This window comes from Phyllostomus hastatus, unplaced genomic scaffold (assembly GCF_019186645.2).
Source record: "Phyllostomus hastatus isolate PE091 unplaced genomic scaffold, TTU_PhHast_1.1 phas_contig_17, whole genome shotgun sequence".
In the NCBI taxonomy this organism is placed as follows: Eukaryota; Metazoa; Chordata; class Mammalia; order Chiroptera; family Phyllostomidae; genus Phyllostomus; species Phyllostomus hastatus.
The window spans coordinates 26,099,701-26,113,547 of NW_025333664.1; positions in this window are offsets into that span (position 1 = coordinate 26,099,701).

Below are 13,847 nucleotides of genomic sequence, written 5' to 3' on the forward strand. Positions count from 1 at the left end.
GATTTCTCAAAAGAAACTTTGCAGACTAGAAGGCACTGGCAAGAAATATTAGAAGTCATGAAAAGCAGGGACCTACAGCCAAGATTGCTCTACCCAGCAAAGCTATCATTTAGAATCAAAGGTCAGGTGAACAGCTTCCCAGACAAGAAAAAACTAAAGGAGTTCATCACCAAACCATTATTAAATGAAATGTTAAAGGGACTTATTTAAGAAAAAGATAAAAACTATGAGCATTAAAATGTCAATAAACATGTATCTATCAACAGCTGAATCTAAAGAACAAACTAAACAAATAAGAAGAACAGAGACAATCATGGATATGGAGAGCATTTTGATGGTTGCCAGATGGGAAGGGGTTGTGGGGAATGGGTGAAGAGGTGAGGGGATTAAGAAGTACAGATAGGAAGTTACAAAATATCCATGGGAATGTAAAGTACAGTATAGGAAAGGGAGTAGCCAAAGAACTTAGATGCATGACCCATGGATATGAACAATGGTGTGGGGATTGCCTGAGGGATTAGGGGGGCAAAGGGAGAAAAATTGGGACAACTGTAATAGCATAATTGATAAGATATACTTTAAAAAATTTATTAACCAAAAAAAATACATCTTTTGGTTTATCAAGTTTAAAAAAGCTCTCAGCCTGTCAATGGAGATATTTTAAGCACATACCTTTTCAATGCATATATTTATATATGAACATACAGTATATATATATATATATGTGTTTTTCAAATATAATATAGAAATGACACATAGAAACATAGTTCACATGGGGATTTTATGTAATGGTTCAAGTAAAACTATTTTACAGAAGAAGTCTTAGGTAAACAAACAGAAAGTAATTTGCTGGATCATGAGCTTGGTGAGCTTTTATTATGTAATAAATTCTGATTATATAATAAACTCCTTGAGGCCAAGGATCCTGTGAGATACCACTTCCGTGTCTCCAGAGCACTTAATCCATGGTACTGCAGAGTAAATGGTGCTTAATAAACACTGGCTGATAGGCTAAACTCAGGAAATGAACTGTGATGAACAGTAGTTTAATTCTCCATGCAATAATGCCACACAGCTCAGTCGATTGGAAAATCAGTTTCCTGAATCTGCCCTCATGGAGGTTTGCACAGAACGTTTGAGCCTGAGGCAGACTTGAAGCTTTGCTAATGTCCTCATTTTGTAGGAGGAAATGAGGCCCAGAGGAATTATATGAGCCTCACTGAACATCCCACTTGTTAACGGCAGTGTTGCCTCTGACACCTGCAGCTGGACTCTTCCTTTTGCCATAATGTTCCTCAGAGGTACAAACCCACCTCCACACCCATCCCTTGTTCCTGGTTTAAAATTTATGGTTTCAGGTAGAGAAAAGAGAAAGAACTTGTCAAGCTGGCTCCTCCAGGAGGCTGAACAGGAGACATGGCTGCAGAACAAGTTCATGATCTGCATTTACCCAGTAGTGTTCTATGCCTAGCCTGGGTAATATAAGCTCTCTGATCTTCAAGAACTTTCCATCTATTGTGGGAAGACAGATGGACACATGTTAATAGAAGATGGTCCTGTGTAGGGTTAAAGCATAAATGCATAGTTGGGTAGAACCATGGGTGCTGAAGAAAGGATGGGATGTTTTGGAGGCCATTGAGCTGGATATAAAGTGTGTGGACTGAGGGATGGTGGAACAACCAGGTTAGAATAGCATGACTGGGTTTGTGCATCACCCTGTGGGTGTTAAGTTTAGGAGATTTCTGTGGAGGATGGGATGAGATCCAGTACTGACTGGATTTAGGAAGATAATATGGTATAACAGTGTGTGAGAGAGGCTGGCAGCAGGGAGAACCCTGAGGAGGGCTTTCAGGAGATGAAACATTGAAGCAGGTGATGGCAGTGGAAAGGGAAAGAAAAATGCAGATGGAAGAATGGTTTGCCCAGACCAATGCTTCTCAAAAAGCAATGAGAGAATAAGGTCAGTGGGTTGCAAACAGGCAGACACACCTAACTGGTCCACAAGCTTCTGGGACAAAAATAATAATTTCTCCCAAAGGGGCTCTCATTCAGATCATCATACATGTTCTTCCTCTGCATGTAAACTTGCTCGTGAACATGGAGTTCTTTGACACATAGGGAAAGTGATGTTCCCCTGGAGAAGAAAGGAGAGGGAGACAGCCATTGCAAAGTGACCTGAGAGAATGAGAATAGAGAGGAAAAGATTATAAAAACAGCAGTAGTGTCCTCTGCAACCTTTATAGACTTATTTGTTACATTTAGATCTTTAATCCATCTGGAATCTATTTTTGTGCATAGTGTGAGGTGGGGAATCTCACCATTTATTATTTAGGAATTAAACCTTTATGATTATTTTAAAAATATTACCCTTAACACATACTCAATTTCCCTGAATATCTTATTCTCTTGCTTAAAATCCAGAAAACATTTCCCATTGTCTTTAGAATAAAATTTAATTCCTCATCCTGGCTTAAAAGGCCCTAGCCTGCTTCTGAAACTCATCTACTACTCTGCCCTGTGCATACTATGCTCCAAACATAGGACTTCCTTCTGTCCAGTCAGTTCGAGCTCACTTCAGGCTGAGTTTCCCACTAATTTTACTCATGCCCATGCCTCTTTTGGATGCTCCAGCCTTTCTTTGCACAGCTGCTTCTTGTGACTCCTGCAGCTCTCAGCTCAAATGCCACTTCTTCAGTCTTTCTCAGACCACCCAATCTAAAGCACCACCCCACTCCACCACATCATCCTTTGCAATCCCCAAGCATCTAGAGTTTATTTTGATATCAGGAGTGAGATGAACTTGTTTTATTCTCCTCCCCCAGTGTGGGGAGCCAGTTATCCTAAGGCCATTTGCTAAATACTTCACATTTTCATAATGCATTAGAAATGCTATCTTCATCATATATTTAGTGTCCATGTGCATTCATGTCTATTTGTGAACTGAACTCTTTTTCTTTGATTTGTCTATTTCTTCTCTATTGCTGCTTTAATTACTATAAAGTTAAAATATTTTCATATTTGATAAGACTATACCCTTCTATTTAATTTTCTGGCCATTTATGTATGTTTTGCTTCTTAAAAAGATTTGCAGTATGGTTGCAAAGTAAAGAGAGGCAAAAAATAGATGTGGGTTCACCTGATGGAAGTTTCTTGCAGTATTAGAGAGAGATGGTGGGAAAGTACAAGGAAAAATAGGTTATGTATCCCATTGTATCCCAAATTCCAGTCATGTCCCAGTATACCAGTTTTATAATTTTTGACATATCTATATGTCACCTGAACTATTATTATTTTTTCTTTTTTTATAAAAAATGTATTGATTTTAGAGAGAGATAAAGGGGGGAAAGAGAGAGTGATTTATGTTCCACTTATTGATGCATTCATTGGTTGATTCTCTTAGGTGTCCTGACCAGGGATCAAACCCACAACCTTGGTTTATCAGGATGATCCTGATAAACCAAGGAACCCGGCCAGGCCTAATATAACTTTTTCAATAATTAAATTCACCTTTATGAGGTCTGTCCAGAAAAGATCTAACCATTGTTAATATAGCAAGAACAGTTTGCATGACATCAATGTAACATGGCAGCCAAGGAGAGTGGACTGGAATGTGCATGCATGAGCAATGATGATTTCACTGTATTAGTCAGTGAGGGCAGCAGACAATGTTGAGTGAGCACATGTACTGTGTGGCGGTCACATTCAAAATAAGAAAGAAGAGCAACAAATCTGCATCAAATTTTGTGTTAAGCTTGAACATTCCTCCACAGAAATTATTCAGATGGTTCAGAAGGCTGAAGCTATTGGCAACTGTTGACTGGCAGCCTCATCAGAATTCTTATGGCTGGAGGAGGGGAAAATTAAAATTAAATTTTAATTTTAGATTAAATGGACCACCCAATTCCAGTGTGTGTGTATAGGTTCCCCCCACAACCAAGAAATTCTTGGACACCAGCTGGGTATCCTACAATTCAACTAAATTCTAACACTATCTACCTGGAGAGAGAATTAGATTCTACAGGTTGAAGACTCAGCGAATATGACTGCCCTCCACTTCAGAAGTCAATCCTAAATTCAGGTTGTTACCTGTGCTTCAGACTGACTGGCTATAAATCAAAGGTCCCCATAACCCCTTCATGGGTTTGATTGATTTGCTGGAGTGACTCAGAGAAATCAGGAAACCAGTTTACTAACTAGATTACCAATTTATTATAAAGGATATGAATCAACAGCAGATGAAGATACATAGTATGAAAGTCTAAGCAAAGAAGTTTCTATCTTCATGGAGCTTGCAACGCAGCACAGTGGCATATGGAAGCATTCTGGTTCACCAACCTGGAAGTTTCCCAAATCCCCTCCTTTTGGGGTTTAATGGGGATTCATTATATTAGTGCAATTGATTAAATTATTGGCTATTAGTGACTTATTCAACCTCCAACCCCTCTCCCCTCCCTGGGGGAGGTCAGGGCACTAGGACTGAAAGTTCCAGCCCTCCAATCACACAGTTAGATTCCTTGGCAACCAGCCCCCATTTTTCAGTGCTTTTCAAATGTCACCTTCTTAACCTGAACTTGGGTGTGGTTGAAAGGGGTCTGTTGTGAATAGCAAACACCTTTGTCACTTTTAAGAAATTCCAAGGGTTTTAGGAGCTCTGTGCCAGAAACAGGGACAAAGAGCAAATGTATATTTATTATAAATCACAATGTTAAAAGCCACATACAAAAATGTTTCTTACATTAGGATGAATGGCCTGTTTAATCTAAAATTAATTTTAATTCTCCCCTCCTCTGATCACACTCTCCCTGAAGTGTAAGAGAATGAGCTGTTTGTGGGCTTTGTCCTGGCTTCAAAGGACATGATTGAGGTGAGAAGCCTGTACCTGGTGAATTTCATCCATGCCCTATCTTTGCTTTCCAGCTCCCAGAACCAGAAGGCATCTGGTGCAGACCCAACTAATTATCTCTGATATGGTGATGAGGAATAATTTCTTCTCAGGTACGCAGTCACTGCACTTTGAGAAATTGATATGGGTTGATCACATCTTGTTCCATCTGAACTGGGCTTGGCCGGAAAACATGCAGTTGACGCATGGGAAGCCACAGCCTCTGCTGTTTCACCCTGGGCTCTTTGGGCCTCAGGGTAGGTCAAAAAGCCTCGGAGTCCATGACCAAATAGCAGCCCAGGTTGCCACATTCACTGAAGTCTCCTTAGGCATATGAGCTGATTTGTCAGTCATGACAAAGGCACAGTGATGATGCTTGATGAAGTTGAGAACATGGAATATAGGACAAAACAAGAGCAAATGTTAGCTGCTGACATATACTAAATAACTTTGCTTCCCTGAAAGAACCGTGCCTCTTAGCGGCCACTGTCATTCCTCCAGGAAAAATACTGGCCTTAGGCAAGGTTTCAAAATGTCCTCACTCAATGCAGTGTTTCTGACTTCTCAAAAAATATGAATCTTTGGGACTTGGATGTGAAACATCAGAAACTCTTTACTCATTGTGGATTTATCCACTATTTTTATATTTTAAAATAGTACAATATTATACTATATACTATTTACTATTGCACTATGTATAATATTGTACTATGTACTATTTACTATTGTACTAATAGTAAATATGAAATATAAAGTTTAGTAATCTTCATAAAGAAATATAGCCTCTAGCAAACATCCAAACATTGTAAAAGTCCAGTGAACATAACCAAGTAGTTTTTGAATAATCTAACGTTTAAATCTAACCCAGCAAGGTTAACAGCATTACACAAAAATCACAATTCAAAAACACCAACTAATGGACTTAACTTTGCTGCCAAAAGTTATTTCTTGGAACACCACACTTAGTGTCTGCATAAAGTATGTCATAAAAGTATAGTTATTAATATTTACTTTGTTTGTGAGGGGATCTCACAATAAATAGGACCATGAACACATACTTACAGTGCGGTGACAGCTGCAAGCCACAGACCGGCCGCACTGTGACATCTCTGCAACGTCTCCAGGGCTGCTCCTGGAAATGCTTCTGTAAACTCCTGTGTTCACATTTCCTGATCTTGCTTATCAGTGGATCTCTTCCTGGGTCACTCTAAATCAGTGGTGTCTCTTTGTTGAATTTTAAGCTTTACTTCTCACAGGAGAATTGTAATACCTTTTCCTGTTGTCCCAATTTCTCAACTAATGGGTCTTGTAATTTGAGATTCGGAAAGCATAGAAATCTTCCAAGAAATGCTGGGAAGGGATTCCCTCATGGAAAGACCACTCAGCAGCTTCTCAGCTGGTGCTGCCTGTCCTTGCCCTCTAACTACCCAAAGCCGTTTTCTACCTGGTCCCACTAAACCTGCCCTTTCCCTACTTAGTTTACATTTCAAAGAAACACTGTCCCCACCAGCAAAACTCTCTGGGTTGACTTTTTAGGCTTGAAGGAAAAAGCAATCTGTTGGAACTCTTTCATTCTGAGGTGTGAAGAGCTAATATGCCTCCCATGGGGATCATAAGCATAATCAGGACAATGGAAGCACTTCTTCAATGGTAGTACAAACAGTCTGAGGTGTTCCTTCCAAGAATCAAAGAAGCAGATGCTTCCAAGGGCCACATAGAGGATAAACTGCAGGAACAGGGCTAGATGTTAAGACTCTAAAACTGGTGGTGACTGAGTGTGGCCTAACAGGAGCGTGCAAGCTTCAACTAAGGACATTTAAATTCAGATTTTTAAAATAACCAAGCAGTACAAGCCTCACATGACCCACCGGATAGCCAGACTTGGCCAGTTTGGAATCTTTGCACTGATGCTCAGTGGGGCTAGTGTGCTTGTGGCCGGTGCACCCTGCATATGCATTCACACCTCCAAAGAATATTGCGGCTAGTATTTTCCCAAAGGTGAGAATACGGAGTCAGAGAAGTATAGGCATGGCTTTCTACTAGGTATGGGCCCAATGGAAACCCATTCCAGTGGCTAGGCGTACGTCAGAGCCCAAAAGTTAAAATCACAGATTAAAAGATTCTAACCAACCATAATTAAAAATTAAAAATAATAATTTATAAAAACAAGATAGGCAAAATATCAGCAATTTTTAATGTTAGACTTAATAAATTTAGTAAAGAGATGAGAAAATTATATCTCACATGTAGACTGTGTTTTTGTAAACAATATAAGGAATTCATTACAATTACCCTCCCATTGAAGTATTGCACCTGTGTTAGCAACATTCTTTCTTATTAGATCATTGGTTGGCTATCCTTATCAATATACAAATTCAAATGCAACCCTAATATTATATAACCTAGGACATTTTTAGATGACTCAACTTGGGGGACAAAGTGGTCAGCTTTTTATCAATTAAACACATTCAAAATAGAATTGCAATATAACCACAATTGTTTGGTGTGATTCTTCCCTTATAATTCTGGTGGAATTATTTTTATTTTTAATTCAAAGCTTGCCTTACATGTACAAATGTATAGAATACTGTGTGACTATTGCCTGCTATCCTAGTAACTAGGTCTTTATTCCTTTAACTTCAGATTGTGATGCCAAATAAAAGGCACCCGTTGGAGGGGAAAAAAGAGAAAAGATTCTAACCAAAATAAACATCAGCTGCTCAGATTTCTTCTGAATGTGATGATCATTTCCCTCCATAAAAAGGTTTCAGTTCCCTTTTGCATTTTTCTAAGCATGTCTGTGATTATTTGAAATTCCACTCCTTAAGGATGTCTGAATCTTTCTACCAGTTCAAGGTGATCTTTGCAATGTAAAAGGCATTGAACTCTACTTGGGTCCTAAAATCTCCTTGCCCTGCTTCCTCGATGATGATATTGAGAATTTTAATATCTTATCACTGTCTCCATTATTTGAGGCTGTTGAGATGGTTCTTGCTCACCTTGGAAAGAACATCAGTTAGGTAGAGTGTCCCAGGGGAAGGAAGGTGAGCGTTAAAATACAGACTTAAACCAGCTTATTTCAAGTCTCAGTTCTGTCATTAATTGCTGTGTAACTTTGAGCAACTCACTTAACTTCTCTGAACTTTGGTGTTTCTTATCTTCAAAATGAGGATAATGGACCGATAATGAACCGTACCTCATTAGATAGTTTTAAGGATTAACAAAAATGATGTTTATAATACAGCAAACATATTGTAGGAATGGAGGAGGCATATAAAGATTCTCAGTAAATGATGGCAGTGACTGTTTTCCTGTCCCTCAGACATCCCTTATATGTCCCCCCTTACTGTTCTTATTCATGCAGTTCTCTATTAGTTTTCTAGGGCTGTAGTAACAAATTCCCATAACCTTGGTGGCTTAAAACAACACACATTTATTCCCTCACAGTTGTGGAACTAGAAGTCCAAAATCAAGGTGTCAGTGGGGCCAGGCTCACTCTGAATCCTGTGTAGAGGAGTCCTTCCTCTCTTCCCCCTACTTTCCAATGGTTGACACCAACCCTTGAACTTTCTTGCCTTACAGCTGCACCACTATAATTTCTGTGTTCATCTTCACACAGCCCTTTTCCTTGGGTCCCCTCTATGTCTGTATGTAAATCTCTCTCTCCTTTGTGTTATAAAGACACCAGTGATTGCATTTAGGGACCAGGAGAAATGGAAGAGAAGGTATAGAAAAGAGAGGATTGGGGACCATTGACTGACTGGGCATTGCAATGCCTGCTCCAAGGCTTGCATGACCTTTTATGTGCCCCTTTACCTCAATTCAAAAAGTAGTAGTGTTACAGAACACAAGGGGGGCCTGGGACAATATACTATTATTGAAAGAAGGCCCCAGGTCCGTTATGTCCGCCGCCAGAGGAAAGACGTCTCTCAATGCCAGAGATTCGTGAAAAGGAAAGGAAATGTTTATTTAATGCTATACAGACTTCAAGTAGTGACCTCATGTCTTTATCAAAAATCCTAAAGTCCCTAAAAACACCCACAGACACACAGTTCTTCCTTCCTTCCCCCTTTGCCCAGTCCAGAGTACCGTATCTCAGGGAAGGAAAACGAAGTCCATGGCTCAGGCAGTCCTCTGGTTCTTAGTTAGTCCTCCATCTCGACTGGGAGACCTCCCTGAGTTCCCGGCATCCTCGGCTGAGTCGCCAGGATCTCTGCTAAAACCAGGTGGTGGTTCCCCCTTCTAAAGCTGTGGGAGTCTCCACTCTGTCGAGGCGCATGGTTCTCTCTCTTAAAGAAGCACGATTCTCCCCCAATGGCTGAGGTCCTCCCCATTCTGCTAAAGCCACATGGTTCTCCCTCTCTGGGATGCGGGAGTCTTCACTCTGCTAAAGCTGTGTGGCTCTCTCTACAATGGCCGTGATCCTCTCTGCACCTCCACAGCCACATGGTTCTCCTTCAGGGCTGCGGGAAGGGAGAGTCCTCACTCTGCTAAAGCCACATGGTTCTCTCCTCAATGGCCACCAAGTCTGGGTTTTAAATCCCCGTGGCCAATCTTCCTCTGCAGCCTCATTTCCGACTCCTCCCACACTCAGCTTCACATGCCAGAATTCATATCCTTCCAGCTTTACTGGGCTGCCATCATGAGTCTGGGCAGGTGTGGCCCCATGTCCTGGAGCCAATCTTCTCCGAGCTCCTCCAACGCAGGTGCTGTAGCTTGGGGGATCTGCCCCCAGTCATGTCTTGGTGGGGAAGTTACTTCCATTCCCCTGGCTCGGAGATGATCACAGCTATTTAACATATCCATGCAACCAGCCAAAGGCTATAGATATGTTAAATGACCACGCCAGAGCTTAGCTGCAAGGCTGTTGCTATGCAAAACAGGTCTCAATGGCCCTGCTCCATTTGTCCCTTCCCCCAACCCACACCCTGGGTGGGGGGATGGAGACATCTTAAAATCTCCTGGACACCTTAAGTTCTGGACCCCATTTCAAATGCCTATTTAGGGTCCCCCCTCTTGGCTGCACCCTGTAACAGTAGCATCCGAGAATACCTGTGTGCAGATTTACCCAGAGCAGAGAATAGGAACATGTATGTATGACACTCTGCTACTTACACACTCTTCTTTCTCCCACTACGTTTTCACTGTCAAAACAGTGTTCAGAGTATCACAATAAAGCACTGAATAACTGTGCAAACAAACCATTGCTTTAGCTTTTAAAGAGTGTTGTCTATTCATTTCATGGAGTCCTTGGGTGAATTCAGGAACGGGGCTGATTCTGGTTCACTTTTTTGTGACTAAACCATTTCCTTGTAGCAACTACCATCCCATCACCCCTATGCTAGTCTGAGCTTCCTTAAATCTCTCTCTGGGCTATAGATTTAGTGGGGTTTTTTTTATACCCCTTTACTTCCTATTCTATCTCTAAACTAGAAGCTGTTCCTTACCCCCATAGCCCTAGCTCTGATAAACCCTGAGGCTTCTGCTTTAGTCTGCAGGACATGGGGTACCACTTTGCCCTTGGGTCATGTTCCTGCAAAGGTACTTTCTCCTTTCCTAAATTAGCTATGAATTCTGCCTCCACTGTACTTCTGGGAAGAAAGTACCAAATTCAATAAGTCTTTCAATATTTCTTTTCATACCTATTAGAACATCAGGTTTGTCTTCTAAAAGACAAAAGTATTTGAGTTGAGACTGGCTCATCCATTCATAATATACAGCTTTAGGCAGTACCATGTTTATCTGGTAGCATTATATTATTTGGTGCTCTTCTAAGCTTTGTGGGTGAATGTAAAAGAAAAAAAGGCAGCTAGAGGAGGAGGAACAGAGAGTGATTCCTTAATAAAACTGAGGATAAGTGGCCCACTTACATATAAGCATATCTTTGTTACCCACATCAAAAATATGGGCATTTACACCTTGGGAGGTTTCAGACTATGCATATTTACTTAACAATAATGGCTCCTCCAGGACCATTATGAATTATTGGGAAATAAAGTATTCATGGGAAAAACTGAAATTAGCCTACATTGAGTTTTTCTGGAGTTTACATCTACAAAATACATTTTTGTTGAGGAGAGGCCTGCCTGGAAGTTGTTATGCTCTAATGCTCACCATAAATAATTAAAAATTCAGCAGCAGCAGCAGCAGCAGTGGCAGCAGCAGCAGAATGCCTCCTTTCAGAGAAAAGAGGGTTTAAAGTCCACCAGATCTCTCAGAATCACAGAGGCAGAACCATGTCACTTTTCATGACTCCTGAGGATGAACCCAAATGGAAAGGCCAGGGGGAATCAACTTCTGATTTCTGTAGGGAACCAATCTGCATGGAATGGCAACTGTAGCTCAGTCCTATTGAAAAACCCAACAGGCAGGCATGTTGTGGCACACAGGAGCCAAACCCATAGATCGGTTCTCCCATGGAAAATCAGGCCTACATTATAACTAGGCTGCTTTGTGACTTGCTCTTGCTAAAACTCCCTCACCCTGAGTTCAGGCAGCAAATGCTTACTGCAAATCTTTAAAGTAACTTCCTGAAGTCTGTGCTAATTCTCCCAAGGACTGAAGTGTAACCAGACCTATTACTCTTATCATTCCCTTGCATTTGCAACATTTTTCCTTGTTAATTTGTGAGAAGTAATCAGTAACATCCCTTCCATTGCTATCTGTAAAAAGTAATTTCCTAAAGCAAACCTAAGCATAATGAATGAAAACTTTCTTTGATGTATGCTATTAGAAAGCCAATAAAAGCTTGTCAAGACAAGGGTCGGCATGTTCTCCCCTTGAGAGAGTAGCCATGCTGTCCTTTTTCCTCCACTGGACTCAGTAGTCCGTGTGAATTCATCTCGTGTCTCATCCATAACTCCACGAACACCGCTGGCCTGAGTCTGCATCAGATTTCCAGTATCAGCCATGTTGGCCTGACCATGTTGTGATTTCAAGGTCATGACCACCATTTCTGGCTTGGTGCTGGAAATTCCACAAACTGAAATAAAATTTTGGGGATAAGACCAAATTTCCAAAATTTCTATGAAGAGTGCCATGAAGAGAAGGCTTTTTCAGGGGAAGAGGGGAAGGAGGCTGTGGGCATCAAAGCATGAGAGATGGGAAGAAATTACTACTAAGAAGTGGAAAGAACCCAACAGAACAGGGTGCAGGTCCTGCCATCACTGCTACCCACTGCTTGGCACAAGTGCTGAAGAAGGGGAGGGCCACACCACCTGAGTGCCTCTGCTAGGTACCCCACCCAGACTCCTCAACAGTCACCCCCAGGTTACTTCCTGCTTCAGGACTTGGAGGAATCCTGAAGCTCCTTTAATCTTTTGCATTAGTCTTGTTGTAGCGGCTGTGATTTTTCTCCTTCAGTCTGAACCATCTGCTTTTACCTTTTGAGGATTCCTCATCACTTCTGTTCCAGTCAGAGCATTCCCTGTTATACTGCAGCACTCAGTGTGTAAGCATTTCCCGATCCCATATTACACATACACCATTTGAACGTGCTGCACCTCCCTGGAAGGCACACTCAGGAAACAGCTTCAGTCTTCTCTCACAACTGCCTGCAAGCATGTTCTGACACATCTCCCTGATCCTTGAACAGTATCTCAGGCAGAAACACTAGGCTTTCATGAACTCTGGACCATTACAACAGTTCAAACTTTTATTTTTCACCCAATTCAAAGTTCCTCCAGCTCCCAGCTACTGTCTCACTGCAAGCCAGTAATGGAGAAGATGGAAGGGGTGACCCACTCTTTTGCCCCCTTGTTTCTTTCCTACTTACCCCCACCCCACTCCCCTCCTTCCAGTTTGGAACAAGGTCAAGAATCAGAGAAGATAGAGGAGGGAATCAAAGGTCACTACTGCCAGTGTCCTCTGTAGTTCTCTTTTGAATATTATATGCCCACTGCCATGGCACACCTCTAGATGCTGGCTTGCCTTTCCGCAAGAGACCTTTGTCAGTTCTTCAGAGTTCTCCATGACAACCTCCTCACTCCATCAGTCTTGACAAGGATAATGCTGTCTAACCTCTCACAATGCTTCTCAGCTGCCATTCTTAGGATATCCCAGGGGTCCACTTGCTCCATCAAGAAGGGACCTTTTAGAATGACTAGAGACCAGTAACATTCCATAGAGCCCATTTGGCCCAGGGAAAAACATGGAACATGGAGACACTCCAGCTACTGTCCTCTCTGCCCATTGCAGGCTGCTCCAGCCAACCATCTTCATCACTTAACTTTTGAACTCTTGGGACTACAAATTAAATTGACCTATGGTCTCCTTCCTACTCTCCTCCAGTAGCATTATGGGGAGTCTTTGGGTTTCTGCAGCTCAGCAAGCACCCAGCCAGGAAATGGGATGTCAGTCTTCTTTCCTGCAAACTACCTCACTTTTTATGAGTTGTTCTCTTGGGGCCTTTCACTTGGCAGAGTTAGAAAGAAGTATCATGAAACAGTACAGGGTTCTCTACAAACTCCCTTCAAATAAATAAATTCTTCCTCTGACTTGACCCTCTGCATTTGATCTTACACAGATGTTGTGAGTAAAAGCCACTTGCCAGTTCAGCCTTGTGTTAGTAAGTATTGTAGAGACTTACTCTTTTGCTTGGAAGAGGTGGGCTCTCTTTTTTTAAGTATATTTTATTGATTATGCTATTACAATTTTCCCAATTTCCCCCCTTTATCTCCTGTCTGCCCTACACCCCCAACCCTCCAGTATTCCCCCCCACTTAGTTCATGTCCATGGGTTGTACATATAAGTTCTTTGAATTCTCTGTTTCCTACACCATTTTTGACCTCTCCCCATCTATTTTATGCCTACGAATTATGCTTCTTCTTCCCTGTAACTTTTCCCCCCATTCCTCCCCTCCACCTCCCCACTGAAAATCTGTCATGTGATGTCCATTTCTCTGATTCTGTTCCTGTTCTAGGTGTTTGCTTAGTTTTTGCTTTTGTTATTTTTTTAGGTTAAATAA